Raw genomic sequence first — 13,168 nt, forward strand, 5'->3', positions numbered from 1 at the left:
TGTCACTGAACTGTGCATGTAGAAATTTTTGAAATGGTGTATCTTTGGCTATGTATATTTTCACCAAAAAAAAAAAAAGCTTGAGAAATTAGAAGGTTGATATGTTGTGGGTTGTTAACCAATGTCATAAAAACAACATGAGAAACTATTTGTTCTGTAAGCCTTCACCTGAAGTACAATAAAAAAAAAAAAAACTTATAAAAATACTTACAATCAGCACTTGAAAACATGAAGAACTTCATTAGTTATTAGTATAGTCCAACTAAGACCATAATGAAATACAGTAACACACCCACCAGCATGGCAAAAATATAAAAAGATAGTTGAAAAAACTGTTGGCAAGAATGTGGAGAAATGGGAACCCTCATACATTGGTGGTGGGAATGTAAAATGCTACAGTACTTTGGAAAGCCATCTGGCAGTTCTTTAAAAAGTTAATCATAAATTTACCATACATCATAGTAATTCCACTCCTAGGTATTTACCCAAGAGCAACGAAAACATATGGCCGTGCAAAGACTGGCACACAAATGTTCATGGCATCATTATTCATAATAACCTAGAAGTGGAAACTACTTAAATGCAGAGCAACTGCAAATGGATAAACAAATGTAGCATACACATACAATGGAATACTATTCCCTAATGAAAATGAATGAAATATTAATACATGCTACAACATAGACAACTGTAAAAATGGTGTGGGGGCAATGTCTGACCGCCTCCAACTTCACGAGGGACCAGAAGAATCAAGATCAACAGCCCAAGGCTGATTCCTATGAGGTGAGGGTCAGACATGCCTCCCTCTCCACCATCTGTACCAATTCTGACACCAACCGTCCCTCCCACAGCACTCTCTACTGGGTTTGATAATTCATTGCAATGGCCACACAGATCTCAAAGACCATACTCACAAATATGGGGTTTATTAGAGAAGCAACAGTTACAATTCAGTCTCAGGAACACTCAAGGTACAGTTCTTCCATCAGGATAGCCTCTCCCCAGCTGTGCTCCCAGGCATGCCTCTCCCTGGCCCTCAGTCTCTGCCCAGAGGCACTCGGCTTTCTCTCTCCGTGGGCCGGGAAGCCCACCTCACTGTCTGCTGCTGCCAGGTCTCTGCTGCTGGGTCCCTCCTGCTGGTCTGTGGGCTCCTCCTCTCTGCTCTGGAACTGGCCCTCTTTTAAGGCAAAACTGACCAATCCCCTTGGTAGACCACAATTACCTTATCACACAGTCACCTGGGTGGGAGTTACAAGACCTTGAATAGAAAAGCCAGACACAGAAGTAATTAATCGCTCCACAATAACTTCAACAAACATTTTGCTAAGTGAAAGAAGCCAGACATAAAAGAGACCACATACTGTATTACTCTACTTATATGAAATGTCCACAATAGGCGAATTTATAAAGATTAAAAGAAGATTGGGGCTGCTGGGGCTGGGGCTTAAGTGCAAATAGGCAAGAGGGATCTTATTAGGGTAGTGAAAATGTTCTAAAATTAGAGTATTGTGATGGTTTCACATCTTAGTAAATTTAAAGAAATCACTGAATAATACAATAAAACTGGAGAAACTTTATTATAGGTAAATTATGCCTCAATAAAGTTGTTGATAAAAAGACCAGACTTAATGGTTCGATTGAGACTGGAGGGACCCCCGAAGACATGGCCCCCAGACTCTCTGTTAACCCAAAACTAAAACCATTCCCGAGGCTAACTCTTCAAAGATTAGACTGGACAATGGGACATAAAATGATACTCGTGAAGAATGTGCTTCTTAGCTCAAGTAGATACACGAGACTAAATGGGCAGCTCCTGTTTGGAGGTGAGATGAGAAGGCAGAGAGGGTCAGGAGCTGGTTGAATGGACATGGGAAATCTGGGGTGGAAAGGAGGAGTGTGCTGTCACAGTATAGGGGGAGCAACAAGGGTCACATAATAAGGTATGTATAAATTTTTGTATGAGAGACAAACTTGAATTGTAAACTTTCACTTAAAGCACAACAATAAAATAAATATAAAAGCAAAAATAAAAAATAAAGTTGTTGAATAAACAGGTTGTTTGGAAGAGATTCGTTTGGACCAATAGCATCCCTGACCAATTGATGATATAGAATAGGATGCCGACAGCACAAATTTTGGGGGCGGATTCCCATCCATGGCTGGAATCAGAAATCTTCAGCTTGTGCTATTCCTGTTTGCTGAATAAAGGCTGCTCATGAATAAGCATGAACATAACATGGGGGTGAGGGAATGGGGCTTTCTTTTCAAAGTTCATTAATTTAGTTCCAATAGTAGGTTGCAGGGAGCCTTTCTGTGTGTGTGTGTGTGTGTGTGCTGTAAATTGCATTGTTTTTTAATACTTCAGAAGTTTTTTCTTTGTCATTTCTGAGTTTTCTCTATATTTTGTATCATACATTTGACAGGAGATCAAAGGGGCTGTCAATCTAACACAGCTTTCTTTGCAAGCAAATCAACGAGCATCTATTTCATTCTGTTTCTTCTGGCTCTGCCTCACGGAATCCCTCTTGGCCCCATTGCTGTACTCAGCAATAAACATTTTGTTATTTGATCTCCCTTTTCTCTTTTCCCCTGCTACTATTTCAGTTAGAAATGACAGAGTATACTTGTGGTGAATGTGAGGGTAAGGACATAAAATTTATGACTGAATGGTTCTTGATTTTCACTCTTTTAAGTGAATCATAAACTTTCTTCAAGAACTGTCTTGATTGTACCTGTTATTTGACAGGGAATATGTACGTGTCTTTTCTGGTGTGTTTCACCGCATTAACTATAAGCAGTCTTATATTTAAAAAGTCTATGCCATTAACCTCAGAGAAGTTACATCTTTCTGATAATTCATAATGGAGTTTTTTGTTTGTTTTTACTAATTAATTTATTAATTCAACAGTTATTTATTAAACACCTGTGGTGTGTTAGGATTTTTCTAGTACATGAAGATATAGTAGTGAAGAAAATAGACAAAAATTCTAACTCTCATAGCACTTCCATGTTAGCATGGGTGAAGGTATCTGTATTTAGCCCCACAAGTTTTTTCTCCACAATCATAATACATGTAAACGACACTCCCAGGACCAATCTTTTGTGAGGAAAGGAAGACAATTCACATCTAAATAAATAATTAATCAATAGCAAATGATACTGAGTGTTTACCATGTGTCAGGCACTGTTCTAGGAACTTGGGCTGTATCAGTGCTCCGGACAGACAAAGATTCTAACATTCATGGGTATTCCATCTAGTTAAAGATGATATTACAATGTAATTAGTTCTATAAAAGAGAATAAATAGTGTAGGGTAAGAGGAACAGTTTGTAATATTAAATATCTTGGTCAAGATAGATATTTTAACAAAGATGTGAAGGATATAAGGGAGTCAGGAAGCAGATATCTTGCCCTAGGGCTGTAAGAGTCATATGTGTCTGGCAGGTTCTGGAAATAGCAAAGCAGCAGGCAAGTTTTGCAGAATGAATGAGGAGGAATGTGCTACGAGCTGAAGTAAGAGGAGTATCAGGCGGACAGAATATACTTAGTCTTAGGAGCCTTTACAGGGACTTTGGATTCTACTCTGAGTGAAATGGGCTCATTGAAAATGGCATGATCTGACTTACATTCTACAAAGCTCAATCTGGCTTCTGTATTGAGAATGGGCTGTAGAGGGTCAAGAGTAGAAGAAAGGAGGCCAGATGGGAGATTACTGTAGTAATCTAAGTGAGACAGGATAGTGGCTTAAATCAGGGTGATAACATTGGAGGTAGTAAGTGGTAGGATTCTGAATATATTTTAAGACAGAGCCAATAGGATTCCCTGAAAAATTGTAGATGTGGTGTGAATAACAGAGAAAAGTCAAAGACGACTTCAAAGCTCGAGCAATTTTAAGTGAGATATTGCCATCAGCTGAAACGGCAGCTGATGAAACTTGCTTTTGACAGAAGATATGGAGTGAAATTTTGCTTGACTACCAGCCAAAAGATTGTCAGTTTGAACCTACCCAGAAGTGCCTAGAAAGAAGCTTAGTGATCTGCTTCTAAAAGGCCACAGTCTTGAAAACCCTAGGAGGCAGTTCTACCCTGCACATATGGGGTCACGATGAGTCAGAATCAACTCCACAGCAACTATCAAAAACAACAACACTGAACGTCAGACAGGCAGAGGTTGAGTAGATAATTAGATGTTTAAGTCTGAAGCTTCACTCTTGGCAGAGCTAGGCTGGACATTAAGTGTTTTGTTGTTGTTGAACTTCCAGTTTTTATTTTTTAAAAATCATTTAACGAGAAAAACATTTAACCAAATTAAAAAAAAAAATTAGGATGGATTAATTTATAACAAAATAGTCAACTTAAAATACCAGCCCTTTTATTTAGTGGTCAAGGATGCCAAAGATCCCATTTAAACAGCATAAATGCACAACTGATATTTTTACCTATACTTGATGGCACAGAAATATAAGTCATGAAACTTCCATTGAAACCTTCCCTCCCCTCCAGAGTAAAGTTCACAATCGTTTCTTACGTCAGTACTCAGGCACTCTAAAATCACCAGTTATATTTTGAAATGTTTATCTGAAACCACTCTGATAAAGAGAATACTTTTAAAACAATTCTCATAGAGACCAAATACCTTAAAATAATTTTGTGGCATGTTAGACTGCTTAAAGAAACTTGGAAAGGATGAAAAATAATGTACAAAAATTATAGTCTCTCATTTATAGAAACTACCCATATAAAATATTTTCCCTAATTAATTATCCTTGTGCCTTATAATTTGTTAGCAGAGATGAATTACAAGGAGCAGAATGCACCTTTTTTTTTAAAAATTGGTTCGGGGTTGTAGTTGCCAGCTTAAGAGTCTACGATGGTAAATATAATCAAAATGTGATTATACTTACAAATTCTGGAATGGAGGAAAGAAATAGCTCTTTAAAGTGTTTCTCTGTCCTTGTTTTCAAGTCAAAACAAAACAAAAACAAAATTCACAGCACTTTAAAGGATGGGGCCCATTAAAATAAAATTGTGATTAATTTTACTATTACACTCCTCAAGTGTAAGCATTAAGCATGATATTTTATAGTAGCATTCTATAGTAAGCTATTTGAGCAAATCCAGCCCTTAGATTCAATTACAGATTATGCATGGCAGCCTTTAGACAGAACATCTTATTTTCACTCTTGAACTTACAACATTAAAAATATTTATAAACAAACGTAAAGGAATATATAATTTATGACAGCTGGCCAGGCACTTAACTTGGGGAAAGATACTTAGAGATTTTGAGGTAACTTAGAATTACTTTCAGCACTCACAAACATATTCTAAAAACCATAGTTTATACCACACTAACTGAAGTTATTCATTCAGCTTTTTTAAAAAACTGTAAGTTTGTTTCCCTATTGTACCAAAACTCACACCTAAGTTTAACTTCTTAAGAAGTGAATAAGAACATTTTCAAGACTCAGTTTTGGCCCCGTGTAGGTACTTCCGTGTACAGCGTATACTCGAAAAAACTATAGGTACATAGAAGGGCTGTGGGCACAAGAGCCGGAGATGAATAACTTTATTTTTTTCCTCCCTAATTTAGCCTTACATTTAATAGACTTCTTAGGAAAAGAGTCAGACTGCCAGTCACATAGATGCTAAAAAAAAATTCTAGAAGATGACTGGTTGATGTGATAAGCCTCAACCTTACCTCAGAAAAATTAAAGAGCAATGCTTTAGAGGAGCAGAAACAAAGCAGCAGAGCTTGTTTACAGGTGATGATAGTACTGTGGAAGCTCCTGAAGTAGCACGAAGGAGCACAAATCTCTGGGTTTGTATGAGCACGGTATCTGGCTCTTCCCCACTTGTGAATTCTTTTGAAGATAATGTGGATACTAAAAGATGGAGGACCTCAGAACAGAAAGTGACCATTTTGGAATTATTCTGTTATTAAAGTTATCCAGGTCTATTCTTCATTAGAATTACCAGGGTATTATCTGCAAATGTAAAAGCCAAGCCTCCAAATCCTTATATCTAATGATGAATTATATTTTCTAATCCTTTCTCAAAGCGCAATTTCAATTTGAAGACTACTTCTTGTTTTGAACACACCAGCTCTGGTTATCTGGTACGCATAGACTAATTAATAAAAATCCTGTTTTAAATCCTTCAAAGACCATTATGTATAAAGAAAAACTTTAGTTTGGTTTCGAGGTGACCTCAATCTCAAAAAAATATTTAATGAGAAAACATATTGGCTTAATTGACTTTCAAGTGGCTGAAACAAAGTCTAAATACTTTATTTATAAAGACTTCTAAACTGACTCTCATTAGGATACCACGTTTTTTCAGTCACGGTGAAGGATTGGTGTTAAATGACCTCTTCTTTCCTTGCAGAGCCAACAGTATGCACCTGGCAAAACTACTAGCTGGAGTTACTGGTGTAACGTGCAAATGTGGAAGAATTTCTCTCTGTGAGATCCTAACTGGCTCATTCAAGTTTTGAAACTGTGACCCTGGTCTATCAGCACCATGCTTTGCCCAACTGAAATAATTGATGAAGCCCCATTGCTACGGTGTGAGGGGCAGAAGATGGAGAAGGGACTGAGGGTAATAATTATATACATAGTCAAGATACCACAATATACACTGAAAATTTAATGTCTGTTAATGTACTGTATTTGAGGCTTGAAAATCATTGATAATAGCTATTAAATAGAAATTTTTACAATATTTAAACATCTGCAAATATACAGCTCTCTGGTATGACCCAAATTTGAATACCAGTGGAAGTTCATCAAACACTAGATTATCAGTAAGCTATAAGAAAGAAATTGGATATATTTTATAGGTAGTAGCCTATAAAAGAATGTGAAGATTAGGTAAAAACTAAGTGAAATTATTACTAATTATTTCCAGTTTCATCTTCTTCCTTGGAGAGGCCCAAAACAGGCCAATGGAAAACCAACTTCATACATGTAAGAAATGGCATCTGCTATTATAGGTATATCTTCCTTAAAGGTAGACAGGTCATATATATACCTCAGACATTCATTTTCATATATAATGGTTTTTTGAGACATCTACACCACTGAAGTATTGTAAAGGAAGTCTACAAACCACTTCTAGGAAAAAGGCACTTCATTGTGAGAGTTGGATTTAATTACATGAAAGTTGAGAAGACTAGGATAGACTCAAAAGTCAGTATTCATTTTTATATTTACGAATACAGAGCAGATACCAGTTTATAGAATGTAGCCAATAACACTACTAACAAACTACAGAGCAACATTAGCTATATTCTCTGTAAATAGTAATTTATGACATTTCTCCAAAAACCCACATAGTTTCAAGTTCAACAGTAAAAAGGAAAAAAAAAAAAAAATCACCAGCAGTTGCTACCTTAGAGCTCAAGATGCTGTTTTCAACAGTTTATGTCTACAGTTTGGTTCTCTGTTTCAGAGCATGAATTGCTTTTCAGATGAAAAACCTGAGGTTGCAGAGGTGTATGTATGTGAGGGGAGAGAACCCAGAGAGGAAAAATACTGGGCAGTAACAAGAGGTGCATTTCTCTGGTCAGACAACCACATGAGGAGGTAGTTATTCTGAGAACTTCTCAAATAGAGAATATTTTACTGATCTATTGAGAGTTGGGGAAGTACAGGAGCCTCTCTGTGAGACTGAAGATAGCAACAGGAATACTTCTCCAGGGAAATCAGGACCAGGTGTCAGTGCAGCTTGAAAGTGGCTCTTTTCTGATGATAGAACTCTATAAGTATCTTGTTACGTCACCACACATGGCAGTCCCATACAACCTTGAGCCCCATCATCGCTGCTGCTGAGTTTTTTCATTCAGTACCGACGTATTTCTCTTAACAGTGTGTTAAAGTTATCTTCGACACCCTGTCTGGTCTTGGCCGAGGTTTCAATGAACAGAATGCCGTAACTCTTAGCCAGTTCACATGCGCTTGTTTTATGTCAACTGTCCTTGTTGGCAAATCACACTTGTTTCCCCCCAGCACCACAGATACATCATCTGAGTCTTTTACTCATTTAATCTGCTCCCTGTGGAGGTTAATATCTGCAAATGATTTGCTATTATTGATGACAAATACACAGAGGAAGCCTTCACCTGTCCTCATGTACTAGTCTCTCATGGCACTATACTCTTCCTGTCCAGCTGTATCCAGTATGTCCAATAGACAGGTTTCACCATCTATAACCACCTGTTTTTGGTATGAATCCCCTATGGTGGGATCATACTCACATACAAAGTGGTTCTGGATTAGCTGGGTAGTTAGTGCACTTTTCCCAACACCACCTGTTCCAACCACCACAAGTTTGTACTCAGTCATTTCACACCAGCGAGGACCTCAAGCTCTACTGCCTCCACTTCGGATAGATTCAGGACCACAAGTGGGAAAAATGTTGGAGAACCTAGAACAGCCATAAACAGCTCCCACCAGGGAGCAGCACTTCCGGCCCCTCCCGCTATGCAATCCTGGACATAAAATTTTGTACACATAAAAAAAAGTTGAATTGGCAAATGTTGTGTTATCTACATTTTTACAACATTATTTAAAAGGTTATAAATGCAACAGAAAAAAACAAATCAGAGAAAGGAGATAGATTGTGTGTGTTTGAGAGAAGATTGCAATTTTAAAGAGTTGTAAAGGAGGGCTCCACTGAGAAGATGGCAGTTGAGTAAAGACCCAAAGTAGGCCAGAGAGTGAACCATGTGGACATATAAACATGAGCCAGGAGAGAGGAACAAGATGTACAAAAGCCCTGGATTAGAAGGTGTTTGGAGTAGAGTAAGCATGGAAAAAGGAGCCCTGGTGGCACAGTGGCTAAGCGCTTGGCTGTGAACACTAATGTCAACTGGTTGGAACCCACCAGCTGCTCTGTGACAGAAAAGACCTGGTACTCTGCTACTGTAAGATTTACAGACTAGGAAATGCTATGGGACAATTCTACTCTGTCATATAAGGTCTCTATGAGTCAGAATTGAATCCACGGCAATGCTTTTTACAAAGAGCATAGAAAAGATTGATAGGAGATAAAAGTCTGAAAAGTAATTATGGGCCAGATCACTTAGTGTTTTGTAAGCTGTTGTAACAATTTTGGATTTATCTTGAGTGAGATAGGGAGATAGCGCAATGTTTTGAGAGAGTTGCGGAATGAAGTCCTCCTGTGTGCATTTAGTACAAAATTACTTGTATGTAAATCATATAATTGTTTGTAAACAATTGTATGTAAATTATGCCTCAATAAAGTTGTTGAACAAATAGGGAGTCAACTTACATTTACAAAATTCACTCTGGTATGTTGGTTGACTATGGACTAAAGGGTGGAAAGGATACAAGAGGAAGAGTAGATAGCAACAATCAAGGAAATGTATGATGGTGGCTTGTACAGGGATTGTAGCAATGGAGGTACTGAGAAGTGTTTGGACTCTAAAACACCAAACCAAACCCCTTGCCATCGAGTCAATTCCGACCCATAGCAACCCTACAGGACAGAGTAGAACTGCCCCATAGGGTTTCCAAAGAGAAGCTGGTGGATTCAAACTGCTAACCTTTTTGGTTAGAAGCTGAGCTCTTAATCACTATGTCAAAGCTATTATTGACTTATGTGAATGTAAGTACAGCCAGAATGCTCCTTCGAAAAGAAGATGGTCAGACTTTGTCTCACGTTTGGACATGTTATCGGGAGGGATCAGTCCCTGGAGAAGGACATCATGCTTGGTAAGATGGAGGGTCAGTGAAAAACAGGAAGACCCCTGATGAGATGGATTGACACAGTGGCTCCAACAATGAATGGGCTCAAACATAACAATGATTGTGAGGATGGTGAAGGACCAGGCAGTGTTTTGTTCTGTTGCACATAGGGTCAACAACAACTACGAATATAAGTGAGATATTTGTGTCTGAACAACACGAAAAAATTCAGGAGAATTTAAAGTAAATCTCTAGTTTAACTTTCTAAATAAATATTTGCTGAGAATCTAAGGTGTCAGATATTGTCGTAAAACACTAAGAGGAATAAAGCATAGATCTAGTCTGGCAGAATAAGAAAAGATACTGCGGCATGCAATTCAAGGAATGTGAGTTATATGAGTGATTAAGGAACACCATAGAAATGAATGGAAAGAGTTTTTATTGGAATTAGGATAAGACAGTACCTGCCCAAGTGGGAGCATTCATAGAAGATCTTATATTCATCTATTAAAATCCTATCTACTCATCAGGATCTTCAATATGAGTCTTGAAGAGTGGATAACATTTTAAATAGGTGCATGTGGGATTCTGTTTCACTACTGTCTTAGGGAATGACATAGAAGAGTAATGAAATACATCAAGAGCCAAAATTCAAGGTCTCCCAAATAGGGAAACCTGAATTCTTCTTTTAATTTTTATTGTGGTGAAATCTATATAACAAAACATTTGCCATTTCAATAATTTTTATGTGTACAATTCAGTGACATTAATTATATTGGCCATGTTGTATAACTATCACCCGTATTCATTTCTACAATTTTTTCATCATCCTTAACAGAAACTCAGTACCCCTTAAGCAATAACTCCCCATTTCCCATCCCATGCCTACCCCTGGTAACCACTAATAAACTTTGGTCTCCACGCATTTGCCTATTCTAGGTACTTTATATAAGTGAGATCATACACTATTTATCCTTTGATGGCTGTCTTATTTCATTCAGCATGTTTTCAACGTTCATCCATGTCATAGTGTGTGTCAGAACTTCATTTCTCTTTATGGCTGCATAACATTCCCTTCTAGGTATATGCCACATTTTATTTATCTATTCATCTATTAATAGAAATTCGAGTTGTTTCTACCTACTGACTGTTGTGAATAATGCTGCAATGAACATTGGTACTCAAGTGTCTTTTTGAGGCCTACTTTCAATTCTTTTGTGTATATACCTAGGAGTGAGATTGCTGGGTTATATGGAAATTCTGTGTTTGACTTTTTGAGGAACCACCAGATGTTGGCTTCATTTCCAGGCAGGCTCCATCACATAGCACAGTGTCTGAGCATTTTAGATCCCAGTAGACTGTACTGAATTAATACATCTGGAGTAAAAAAAAGATGCAACTTTCACCTTCATCCTACAAGCTGACTCATTTTCATTTTTGTTTTGTTTTGTTTTTCGATAAATTAGTCTGATTGTGTGTACGGAAATAAAAATGCCCTTTATGTCACTAGCAATGAATCTCATTCATGGGTCCCTGGGTTTGTATCTATTATTTTCCAATGTTCAGATACAACATATTTTCTTGTTTTTGTGACAGAGTTATCAAGGGTTAGCAAGGGCCTTTATTTAAATCACTTCAACAAATGGAAATAGATTCTCCTAAACGCCTTTAAGGCCAGTATGAAAATATGAATTGCTATTTGCTCTGGTAAGTGATTGTAATCCATCTCTTCACTGACCGGAAAGCTGTTAAAGAAAGAACCAAAGACAATTATTACAAGTTTCCTTCGCAGAGGGCTTCATCCCTGGCCATGTGGTAAAAGAAAGCCAACGCTATTTTTGTCCCCTAGAAGGAATGGTGGGGGGAGGAAGGGATCATGAACATTGGAGGTAAATAGAAAGTGGAAGTGAGAGCATAGGCTTTGAGCTATGAGACGAGAAGTGACCAGGTTGCTGTAAATCTACAGAAGATTCCAACGTTTTTTTGTTTTTCTTTTTAATCTAGATTACAGAATGCCAAAGTGGATTGGCTATTAGGTGTCATATAGTTCTTCATCCTGATTTTAGGAAGTTAGAACCCATAGACATTAAGCAGTAACCCAATGTCATATAGCAAGTGACAGGCAAAGCTGTGATATGCAGCCTCTGACTCCTGATACTACAGTCTTTCTATTACTATTCTGTGTATTCATTTATAAATTGCATACTGTCTACTTCCTAAAGTATTTGTTCTGAAGTGACATTCAGTAAAATGCATACAAGCAAGATGATTCTCAACATAGAAATAGAGGAATCCCACGTGAGGAACTGTATGGTAAAACCGACTTCGCGCATCTATTTGTTATGTCCTATGTGACCCCTACTTACTATTCCTAGGCTGCTGGAAAGAGGTTACAAAGATTATGTTTCAAAGCACTGAATAGCTCTCAGTAGCTGGGGAATGTGTAAGGCCTATGCAGAGGATACACCCCTATTCTTGCACAGTTTTAGTTGTGCCTGTATTGTCATAATAACTAACCATGATAAATTGGAAAGAGCAAATTTCTGTAAATGAAATGTACTCTCTCCTCTTTTGTGTGTGTGCGTGCGCATGTGTGTGTATGATTTTAACTACACTAATTTCAATTCAAATCTGAATAAAACATAGGTCAGGGCTCCATTACGTGACTGTAACGTGTGGCCTTGAGCAGGTCATTTTCCCTCTCTGGGTCTCTGTTTCTCTAAGAGTACAATAGGAGACTAGAGAAGATGATAACCTAGGCCATTTTGCTTCTGGTTGTGAAACTCCTGTGAGTGTGCATGCAGCAGGCCCTGCATACGTAAACCCTTCTGCAGCTCGGCTCTGCCAAGCCCCTGGTATTCCTTGGTCTCTGATCATTGATGCTGGTGTGCTCTTTATTTTCATTACATCTTTCATTTACTCTTGGGAAGTGTATGGTTTGCTCTCACTCCTACTCCTACCATCTGCTTTGCTCAAGGGTTTGAGTAAAAGATTAACTTCATTTTTTTCTCTCTCTAAATCTTATGTCAATAATTGCATTTGTTATCATTTTTACAATGTTATTGTTACTGTGTGCCGGCGAGTCGATTCCAACTCATAGACTCTTAAGGGAGAAAAAAATTCTAATGGCAACTCATAGCCACGCTATAGGAAACAGAGTCAAACTGCCCTATAGTGTTCCCTAGGCTGAAATCTTTATGGCAGCAGATTGCCAGGTCTTTTCTCCCACAGAGTGGCTGGTGGGTTCGCACCACTGACATTTTGGTTAGCAGTCAAGCACTTACCATTTCTCCTGAATTTTTCCAATAACCTTCTTCAAAGACCTGTGCTTGTTTCCATCCTTCTCTGAGCACTTTTCATCACGCTCCTTTGCTTTTGTTCTCCTGCGCTTCTTTTGAGTCCCTCACTTTCCCTCTGTAATGGCTTCAACCTTCCTCACTTCTTCCTACTTGGCTTTCT

General features: G+C 38.0%; 1 pseudogene; it reads right to left on the reverse strand.

The window, feature by feature from the left end:
• Positions 1-7,841: 7,841 nt before the first annotated feature.
• On the reverse strand, positions 7,842-8,344 carry LOC101346871 (GTPase NRas pseudogene; annotated as a pseudogene).
• Positions 8,345-13,168: the final 4,824 nt, after the last annotated feature.

This window comes from Trichechus manatus, unplaced genomic scaffold (assembly GCF_000243295.1).
Source record: "Trichechus manatus latirostris isolate Lorelei unplaced genomic scaffold, TriManLat1.0 scaffold00006, whole genome shotgun sequence".
NCBI classification, from domain to species: domain Eukaryota; kingdom Metazoa; phylum Chordata; class Mammalia; order Sirenia; family Trichechidae; genus Trichechus; species Trichechus manatus.